At 42.9% G+C, this 10,781-nt stretch overlaps 1 long non-coding RNA gene across 1 annotated transcript; it reads left to right on the forward strand.

The window, feature by feature from the left end:
* Positions 1–542: 542 nt before the first annotated feature.
* On the forward strand, positions 543–10,480 carry LOC139186897 (uncharacterized). Its single transcript, XR_011570577.1, has 4 exons — positions 543–663; positions 1,802–1,951; positions 5,648–5,816; positions 7,663–10,480. It is a non-coding gene; the product is annotated as an uncharacterized lncRNA (long non-coding RNA).
* Positions 10,481–10,781: the final 301 nt, after the last annotated feature.

The raw sequence follows: 10,781 nt of genomic DNA on the forward strand, positions 1-10,781 counted from the left end.
GTCAGAACTCAAGGAGGCATTTGGTGAGCAAAGTCTGCTTCCATAGGTGGGATGAGAGGCAGGAGGAGAGAAAGGAGGCCTCGCTATAAACGAGGTCAAGCAGAGGCTGCTGCGGTGATGTACTGCTGAAACTTACACAGTCTGCTCTTTAGGAAGGACAATGCAGAAGTGTCTGCTATTAATGCCCTTATGTAATATTATACTTCAATAAAATGACCCTCCTAAAAAGTATATAAAATTAAGACTATAAAATTACTAGAGCCCCTTCAAGGGCCTTGCCAGGGACCCCATGGAAGTGAGGGGCACTGAGCCGAGCTTCTTTGGCTTCCCCGTGAATCTGCTCTGCATCTGCCAACTGGCTGGCACAGAGCAGGTCCTTAGTACCTGGTGGGGCTGATTTACATACAGTCACAGTTTTCATGTCATTTGTTTCTGTGACTCCCGACCTCTTAAGAAAGGTATGTATAAGACTCTGTGCATCTGGTTTTTAGATTTATTTCAAAGTTATCCTGAGCTTATTCTATTTTCTCTTTTAGATATCCCATCCACAGCTATTTTCAAGTGCCTGAAGTTGTTATTGTTCAGTTGCTAAGTCGTGTCCGACTCTTTGTGACCCATGGACTATATAGCTCACCAGGCTTCTTTATCCATGGGATTTTGCAGGTAAGAACACTGGAGTGGATTGCCATACCCTGCTCCAGGGAATCCTTCTGGCCCAGGGTCGAACCTGAGTCTCTTGAGTCTCCTGCATTGCAGACAGATTCTTTACAACTAGCACCACCTAGGAAGCCCTACATAGCTTTAGAACAATATACTTAAACAATACTTATATGGCACTGAATCGCTATATGCCATTCTAAGAATTCTGCCATTGTTAATTCAATTAACAATCCAATTGGGTAGTGCTGTTATTCCCATTTTCCAGATGAGAAAACCGAGTCTCTGAGAAGTTGAAAAGGCTGTGTGATTCAGACTGTAAGTGATGGAGACAGGATTTGGACTGTCTAGCTTCAGTTTCCACACTTTTACTGCTGTGCCAGGCCACCATAAGAACCTGAGTTTAACCTGATATGTTTGTCAGGAAATGCTTCTAAAACTTTAATAGGCATACACATCTTTGAGGATCTTGTTGAAAAACAGATTCAGGTTTAGTTGGTCTGGTTTGAAGTCTGATATTCTACATTTCTGACAAGCTCCCAGGTGATGCCAGTGTTGATGGTCCAAGGACCACACTTTGAATTCAAGGGTCTAGAATCTGCTGTAGTTTTTTTTTAATATACTCATTCATAGATCTCTTTTTCCATGTCTACTCCTGTACTTGTGGGGAAATTCTGTGCAGACTTTATGTACGGCAAGTCCCTTGCATACAAATGAGTTCTGTTCCAAGCTTGTTCGTAAGTCCAGTTTGTTCATTAAGTTGAACAAAGTTAGCTTAGGTACTCAACTAACAGTCGGCTATGTAGTCCTGTACTGTAATAGGTTTATAATACTTTTCACACAAATAATCCATAAAAAAAAAAAAAACATTTTTAATCTTACAGTACAATGTAAAGTACAATAGTACAGCACAGCAGCTGACGCACAGGGGCTGGCATCAAGTGAACAGACAGGAAGAGTTACTGATGGGAGGAGGGAGAGGAGGTGGGAGATGGTAGAGCTGAAGGACTGTCAGCAACAGGAGACAGCGGGTGAGCTGAGCTTGACTCAAGCCTGATGTTGATGGCACACGTGCAGCCTCCTTGCTGGAACTAAATGCATGTTAGCATCTTTGAAAGTTCACAACTTGAAGGTTTGTATGTAGGAGAATTACTGTATCATCACCACCTTGAATACTTGTGGCTCCAATCAAAACCATCCAGCACTGGCACATCCCAAGTGGAGCAAAGAGGTGGTCAGAAGTCAGGAGAGAAGCAGAACCAGGGAAGCAGGAAGAAAGAAAGTCCGGGCACAGGTACACCCAAACTTCTTGTGAAAGTTATGATGCGTGTGTGTTCATGTGTGTGTGTGTTGTATGTGTGTGTATAATCCCCCTCTGGATTTTAATTTCAAAACAGTGCATTTCCAGGCCTTATAAATCATGCATTCTATACATATATGTCCTTAGTCTGCTGAAGATTACCACTGTGAGGAGCATCTGTGAGACGAGGTTATTGCAAATATCTGCATCATCGCTGGGCCTAGATTCATCCCCTGGATCAAAAATAATGAAACTTAAACCACCTTCTCCTTTGACTGACTTTTCCAGACTGCCTCGTTTATTTTACAAACTACGATTCCTCAAAAATTCCATGAACTCTGTAGTGTTGTCTTTTCACCCATTAAATAGGCGATTTCCTTTTTCTTAAAGGAATTCAGGACTTGCCCCTCAACTCTTTTGAGTGCAGATGACTTCCAAAGGCTTTGTAGTTTTGTTTTGTTTTTATATTAAGAGTCTGTTCAGTCGTGTCTGACTCCTTGTGACCCCATGGACTGTAGCCTGCCAGGCTCCTCTGTCCATGGGATTTCCCAGGCAAGAACACTGGAGTGGGTTTCCATTTCCTCCTCCAGGGGATCTTCCAGACGCAGAGGGAGGACTTATTTCTTTTGAGGCCCCTGAGTCATGAACCACTCTCTAAAAATCCAGCCTATGTCAGTGGGTTATTTCACAATTCACGTCAAATTCCAAAAATTTAGATTGGAAATTGGAGGCGGTAGTCCAAGCTCAAGAGAGTGTATTGATTTAAACATGATTGCTTTATATTTGTGCCAAATGATACTGTGACAATAGTGGCTGAGGTACACAGAGCGTTCTCTGGAAGCCAGGTGCTCCTGTAAGCACAAGCTAACATCGTTATGCCTGAGCACCCTGCAGGACTGTTCTCATGTAGTTCTGATGGCTCTGCATTCTAAAATAGCTAACCATTTCTAGTCCTTATACACAAGAGGTGCATGGTCATCTGTGCCCAGTATTACTATCATCCAGTGGTTTTTGGTTGTTTTTTTTCCTTTTAGATTTTGTGTGTGTGTGGACCATTTTTAAAGTCTTTATTGAATTTGTTACAATACTGCTTCTGGTTTGTTTTGGTTTATTGGCCAAGAGGCATGTGGCATCTTAGTTCCCTGTTTAGAGATCAAACCTGCACCCCCTGCATTGGAAGGCAAAGCTTTAACCACTGGACCATCAGAGAAGCCCCTACCCAATGTTTGTTTGAGTTCACAGGTGCACAGAGAGGTGAAGCAGATTGCCCAAGGTCACACAGCTCCATGTGCTGGGCCTTGGCCTCCACCCAGATGAAAGGGATGAGAAGGATCAGGGTCTTGGGTGGAAAGCCTGGCTTCAGGTCCCATAGCTGAAGGGCAGCTCCTAAGACGGAGAAGGTGGTTTGATGTGAGGGGTTGAAAAGGAGTCCTCACATAAACAAGATAAATGGTAAGAGGCATTGGACATGAGTACGGCGAGATCTGCTGTGGGCACATTCATCAGAATGACGTCTCCCCTGCATACATACCCCTCTCACTGTGGCCATTTCCCTCAGAAACTCTTGACTCCCTGACCTCCTACTAAGCAGCAGACACTCGATTAATATTGTTCAGTGACAGGGATTTCCCTGGTGGTCCAGTGGTTAAGACTTTGCCTTCCAATACAGGGGGTATGGGTTCAATCTCTGATTAGGGAGTAAGATCCCACATGCCTTGGGGCCAATGAAACACCAAAACGTAAAAAGAAGCAATATTGTAACAAATTCAATAAAGATTTTAAAATAAAGTCCACATCAAAAAAAAATCATTAAAAAAAAAAAACATTGTTCAATGATGGCCAGTTGTGGGACTTGCTTTAATCGGATGTGGTTGGTAGGAAGTTAATCCATGGACCCTGCAAGGGGACAAAAATGGTGCTCATCTAAGTTTTATCAATTGCTGCATAATAAATTATTCCAAAATGTAAGGTTATAAAACATCATCTCACGGTTTCAGTGGGTCAAGACTCTAGGCTTGGCTTGGGTGCCAACCTCTGCCCCTTACAAGGCTGTGGTCAAGGTGTGGGCTGGGGCTGCTGTCATCGTGAGGCTCGACTGGGGCAGGGTCTGCTTCCATGCTCACTCACGTGGCCGTGGGCACTCTCTGCCCCTGGTAACTGGTGGCTGGAGATGTCAGTTCCTTTCCATGTGAGCCTCTCCAAATGGCAGCTCAGGACATGACTGCTGGTTTGAGAGAGAGAGACAACCAGGTGAATCCAGAGTTTTTTTTTTTTATAACTTAACCTGGAAGAAGCATTCCATCGCCCGCCCATGCCCCATTCTATCTAATAGAAGCAAGTCCCCAAACCTAGCCTACACTCAGGGGGAGGAAATAACGCAAGGTGTGAGTGCCCTCAGGGCCCTCAGGGCCGTCTCAGCAGCAAAAGGAGGACAGAGATAGTGGGAGAGGTTTGATGAAAAGTCTTATCGAATCTTAAGATTATAATGTTTGATACAAAAACACTTCTCCACCCAGCTAAGCTGCAAGAAGCGTATCAGTCAAGTCATAGAAATATACAAGAAAAACGCAGTGATGCTTTCTTTTCGTAGTTATCTCCAAATCCTCAGCAGTTTTCCTTTCCTAGCTGCACCATTTGACCCTTTCAGGTCCCAAGACTGTCATCAGTGATGAAGCCAGCGTTTGGGGCGTGTATCTAGGGTAACAATTTGTCATCCATAGTTGATACTTTTAGAGTGAAGGGACACTATTTCTGATTATTCAAGGACAACAGGCAAACCAGGAAGTCTGAGCATTTACCTCTGAAATATCGTCCGTGCTTTACTGAGAGCCCTTCTCCCCTCCTTCATTCTCTCTCTCATCCTCCCGCTCACTTCTGTCCTTTCCTCCCATCACTGTCCACACTCTCTGTATCACTGCTGTTAAAAGTGAGCTGGAGGACTTCTCTGGCCCAGGGAATAAGAATTCTTATGGCCCAGGGCATAAGAATCCACGTTGCGATGCAGGGTACACCAGTTCCACCCCTGGTCCCGGAGGATCCTACTTCCTGCGGGGCAGCTGAGACCATGGGCCACAACTATTGTGCCTGTGCTCTAAAGCCTGGGAGCCGCAACTACTGAAGCCCACATGCCCCAGAGCCTGTGCTCCGAAATGAGAAGCCCACATACCACAAGGAAGAGTGGCCCCCGCTCACCACAACTAGAGAAAGCCTGTGCAAAGCAATGAAGGATCAGCACAGCCAAAAATAAATACAATTTTTTTTAAGGGAGCTGGAGACAGAGGGGTCATCCTGGAGCAGCCTGCTAACGATGCTCCGTGGTTCACACCCCAAATTGTCCTCCCCATCTCCTGGGTATCTTGTTCTGCAGCTGCCTTCAGAGATAAAGGAGCACACACATGTGCCCCCTGCCATGACTAGGGTTCTCAGCCCCACCCAGCAGTGCTACTGCAGCCACTGAGGGGTGTGTCCTCTGTCCCCATCATCCACAACTCAAGAGGCATGTACGTGTCATGTGTCTGTCTGTGTGTGTGTGTGCATGTGCGTGTGCGTGTGTGTGTGTGTGTGTGTGATATTCCCAGATAAGATACTGGGAAGAATTAAGAGAAGTACATGAGTATGGGTGGATTGGTTTTTGTTCCTTTTCAAAAAATATTTATTTATTTATTTGGCTGTGCTGGGTCTCATTTGCAGCACACAGGATCTTCCATCTGTATTGCAGCATGCAGGATCTCTTTAGTTACAGTATGCAAACTCCTGGTTGTGACATGTGGGGCCTAGTTCCGTGACCAGGGATCGAATCAGGGTCCTCTGCATTGGAAGTGCAAAGTCTGAGCCGCTGGACCACCAGGGAAGTCCCAAGGTTTGTTCTTAAAAAGCATCTCTTAAGCTAATGTACCATCACTTTGTGGTATTTAATTATGCATTTACAAGTTAACACATCATTAAAAATATGTACTCCGGTGTTTGCCCCAACTCAGTAATAGGAACTTGTTACTAAAATTGAATATAACGATGAGGAACCATTGACCTCACTGACCAAGTAACTCCAAGCCTGGTCCTTCTCTAGGAAACAGATTTTTACAGTCTCTTTTAGCTATCGCCCATGGATAGGCATTAGCCCAATTGTTGTTAGAGAGGTGAAATCTAAGAAACTACATCCATGAACTGAGTTATTCATTACAGTGATGCTGCTTTCCATTAGTCAGTTACTCTCCTGTCTTTCTTAGTAGACATCCTTTAATTCATCCTAAGAAAGCATGCATGTGAACTGAAGAATATTTTCTTAAAACTGAAAAAGAAATTTCTTACCATCTTAATAGCAATGATTTCTGGATCATAAACACAAGAGCAATTCACACTGAAATTAACAGCTATAGTTTCTAATGATCTGGAGAAGCCATATGTCTTTTTAACTGCTCAGTCACTCAAGACAGATGAACATAAAAGTGAGTTTTCTTCTTTTTCTCACCTCAAGCAAACTAAATTGGCAACAAATAGGAAATCATTTTTCAGAGCTGTTGCACTATGCATGTACAGTATTATCAAGTATAGTCTAGACTGCTATTAGTTTTGCAGCAAAGAAATATTTCTATCATATGGTCCTTATCAAGAGAATTAGCTAGAAGGATTGATAACTGGTAGGTAATATTCTCTCGTGAGCTGGCTTTTAAATGGGTCACATTGTTCTCCATTTCATTGGAAACTGAAAATAGATGCTATATCAGTAATGTTTGTGAAAAATAGCACATTATCTGGGACTGACTGGGGTAAGGGGGGGTGTATATTTCTTTATAAATTAACCCTCTAGGAAACCATAACAATTTAAAATCTGACACAGGCTTCATAGCTCATCTATTCCCAGCCCCTCATTTTTTTAATCTGAAGAAGCAGATACCCAGAAATATTAAGGGACCAAAGTAAAAGAACTATTTAGTACAAGTATTATGATTTCAACTGTAAAAATCTGTTTCAACATAAGCACACTGCATGCAATTATTTTCTGAACAGAGTGGAGAAAAGCATAATTTGTCCTTGGATTGTTGTTGTTCAGTCATTAAGTTGTGTCTAACTCTTTGTGACCCCATAGACTGCCCCATGCCAGGCTTCCCTGTCCTCCACTGTTTCCCAGAGCTTGCTCAAACTCATGTCCATTGAGTTGATGATGTCATCAAACCATCTCATTCTCTGTTGTCCCCTTCTTCTTCTGCCCTCAGTCTTTCCCAGCATCAGGGTCTTCTCCAATGAGTCAGCTCTTCACATCAGGTGGCCAAAGTATTGGAGCTTCAGCATCAGATCCGTCCTTCCAATGTCAGGCTTGATTTCCTTTAAGACTGACTGAGTTGATCTCCTTGCAGTCCAAAGGACTCTCAAAAGTCTTCTCTAGCACCACAATTCAAAAACATCAATTCTTCGGCTCTCAGCCTTCTTTATGGTCCAACTCTCACACCAATACATGACTACTGGAAAAACCATAGCTTTGACTACACGGACCTTAGTCAGCAGAGTGATGTATTTGCTTTTTAATATGCTGTCTAGGTTTGTAATAACTTTCTGTAATAAATATCCTTTCGGAGTCTATAGACTTTTACCCCTCAATGAGCTTTAATTGTAATAAAAGTCAGCAAATTGTAATAAAGAAAAACAAGGCAGGGGAACAATTTCCACCACAAATAAAATGAAAGTAGCCTTTTTCTTTCCCCTCTCAGCAAACAGGATCTGGACCCTGCAGGTCTGAGCACTGAGTGTCATGTCTCCAGCCTGAAAACCACAGCGCAATTGTCCTTTTTGTATGTGGAGCCAAAGGACCCGCAGCCTCAGCTACAACCAGTTCAGCCTGCCTAAAGTCAGACATTAATAGAAAGGGGTCAGCAAAGGCTTGTCTCTCCCTGCTCCAGAGGGGCCACTATTAACCTCCCAGAGCCCAGGTGACAGTCAGGCACATCCATCTGAAGCCGGCCTGCAGGAGCCACTTCTAAACAGATCAGATCTTCCCTGGTGCCAGATCACCTCTGAACTCCCGGCTGCTCACCCTGCACTGAGTAAGTTACGGGTTGTATTTCATGTATTTCAGGCTTGATGGGGCTGAAAGTGAAAGTTTTGTGTCCAGAACAGACTAAATCAAGTTCCCACTTAGAGCAACCTCTTTCCTGTCCTCTGCTTGCCGCTAAAAGCCATTTTGAAAACCCAGAAGATGAACAGCTAGCAGGTTAAGCAATTGTATTTTTTCTTCCCTATGTACTTGATCTTCTACATCTCAGCCAAGGACACAAAGGGAGACACTGGGCTCTGCTAAATTAGTAGCTGATGGAAGTCCCTTGATAAATTAAAAAGAAATGAATTAATATCAGTGCTCAGTAAGGTGAGGCCTGAAGCACCTCTCCGGCAGAGATAACTTAGGATGACCCAGTTATGATTATAATGAAGGGCCGAATAGGATGATATTCCCACTAGAATTTGAAGAATTAGAAGATTGAGCAGTAATGTAACCCACATATAAACAGCAGCTACCATTCTCTGCAGACACTGCTACCATTCTATAGCAGACACTGCTAAGCTGGTGACAAGCATTTTCTCATTTATTCTTATCATAACCCTGAGAGAGGTTCAGTTTTTATGTCCATTTTAGAGATGGTGCCCAGAAGCTCAGAAAGGTTCAGTAACCAATCACAGGCCACACAGCCAGGAAACAGTAGTGTCAGGTTTTGAACCCATGGAGTTTGACTCCAGAATCCATACTTCACTGCTATTCTGTAATTACGATAAGGAAGAAATGTATCAAGTTAATCAAGCATTTTCAATATGCAAAAATTATTTAAAGATCAGAATCAAGGGACTTCCCTGGTAGTCTGATGGCTGGGACTCTGCTTCCAATGCAGGGAGCATGGGTTCTATCCCTGGTTAGGGAACTAGGATCCCCCATGCCACACCTAAAAATTTAGAAAAAAAAAAATCAAAGTCAAAAGAGTTATGATGGCTCCAACATTAAGCTACATGATGGCTCCATTATTTGTGAACAAAGGTCTGCATAGCCAAAGCTATAGTTTTTCCAGTAGTCATGTATGAATGTGAGAGTTGGGCTATAAAGAAGGCTGAGCACTGAAGAACTGATACTTTTGAACTGTGGTGTTGGAGAAGACTCTTGAGAGTCCCTTGGACTGCAAGGAGATCCAACCAGTCAATCTTAAGGGAAATCAAGCCTGTGTATTTATTGTAAGGACTGATGCTGAAGCTGACAATCCAGTACTCTGACCACCTGATGCAATGAGCTGACTCATTGGAGAAGACCCTGATGCTGGGAAAGATTGAAGGCAGGAAGAGAAGGAGGTGACAGAGGACTAGATGGTTGGATGGCATCACTGACTCAGTGGACATGAGATTGAGCAAGCTACAGGAGTTGGTGATGGACAGGAAGGCCTGGTGTGCTACAGTCCACGGGGTCACAAAGAGTCAGACAAGACTGAGCAACTGAACAACGTTGAAAGGGGGAAGGTTTGCAAAATTGGGCCAAGACATAGATATGAAAGTGGGAAAACCTGTACAAGCCCGGGAGGAGGATATTACTAACTGTTGTAAGAGAAAGAAGCAAGTACAATACTCTGCATTTTCTCCTTCTCAGCAATAACATAGAGTGAATTTTCCCCAAATGGCCCTAATTGCAAATAAGTAACAGTAAAGAAATTCACATGAGTGGCTTTCATTCCTTTTCATCCTCATTGTTCTTCTCTTGGAAAATGTCAGAAGTGATTAAGAAAGAACTGGTCCAGTGGCTAGGACTCCACACTCCCAACGCAGAGGGCTGAGGGTTCAATCCCTGTCTGGGCAACTAGATCTCACATGCAGCAACTGAAGATCTATGCCACAGCTAAGACCAAAGATCCCATGTGATGCAGCTAAGACCCGGGGCAGCCAAATAAATTAATTAATTAAAAAAAAATAAGAAGGACTTCGAAAGGGGAGTCTGTGAGGCACCCCCTGCAGAATTCAAAATATGAGTTTGGGCCTCAAAAATCTCCATTCCGCATCTGTATCTTTTTGTTACTAGTGTGAAGAAGTCTGGATCTTTGGTTTCTAAGAACATTCCAAAGATATATAGCTGGGAGAATGGGGAACAAAGAGCAACCCTAAAGGAAAATGAAACAAATTTTAACTCAGAAAACAGAAAATCCCCTATTTTATTCCCATGAAAAGACCTATTTTAGAGAATGATACCAGCCTTATCCCCAGTTTGTGTCATTCATGTTGTTTTTAATCTTGGATTTGCACATCTGAGAAGTTCTAAGATTTAGTGTTATTTTGTGTAAACAGTTTCTAAACTTGGGTAATAGGGTTTCTCTGTGGCCAAGAAGGTGGGACTTCCCACATTCATGCCATTCAGCTGAAGTTTTCTCAAGTTCCCTTTTCCTCTGCAGAACAGCTAGTCAGTTGATATAGCAGTGTTTAGACTAAAACATTTTGCCAAGTCCTGTACCAAATCCCCGGACAGTTTTATTACAATTTACAAAATTAGAAAACCACATGTATAAATTGTACCTATTTCTAATGTATTTCACTTAGCACGTGATATTTTCCTGTTCCCTACAAGTCCTTATTTTTAAGTGTTGAGATATTATAGGAATACACATTGGATTACAGGTTGCTTCCAAAGATCCTTTTGTTCAAGGGAAAGTTACAACATTGGAAATGTAAGCCGTATTCATTTGTGTACTTTCCATTGAATCCAACATTGTGGCTTTTGCTGATTTAAGAGAGGCCAAGTGCCTGCAGAAGTTGTATAAACAGTCTGCTAATCTTCCAAAGCATTTCTTAAGTCATTAATAACAGAGCC

Source organism: Bos indicus, chromosome 14, assembly GCF_029378745.1.
Source record: "Bos indicus isolate NIAB-ARS_2022 breed Sahiwal x Tharparkar chromosome 14, NIAB-ARS_B.indTharparkar_mat_pri_1.0, whole genome shotgun sequence".
NCBI lineage: Eukaryota > Metazoa > Chordata > Mammalia > Artiodactyla > Bovidae > Bos > Bos indicus.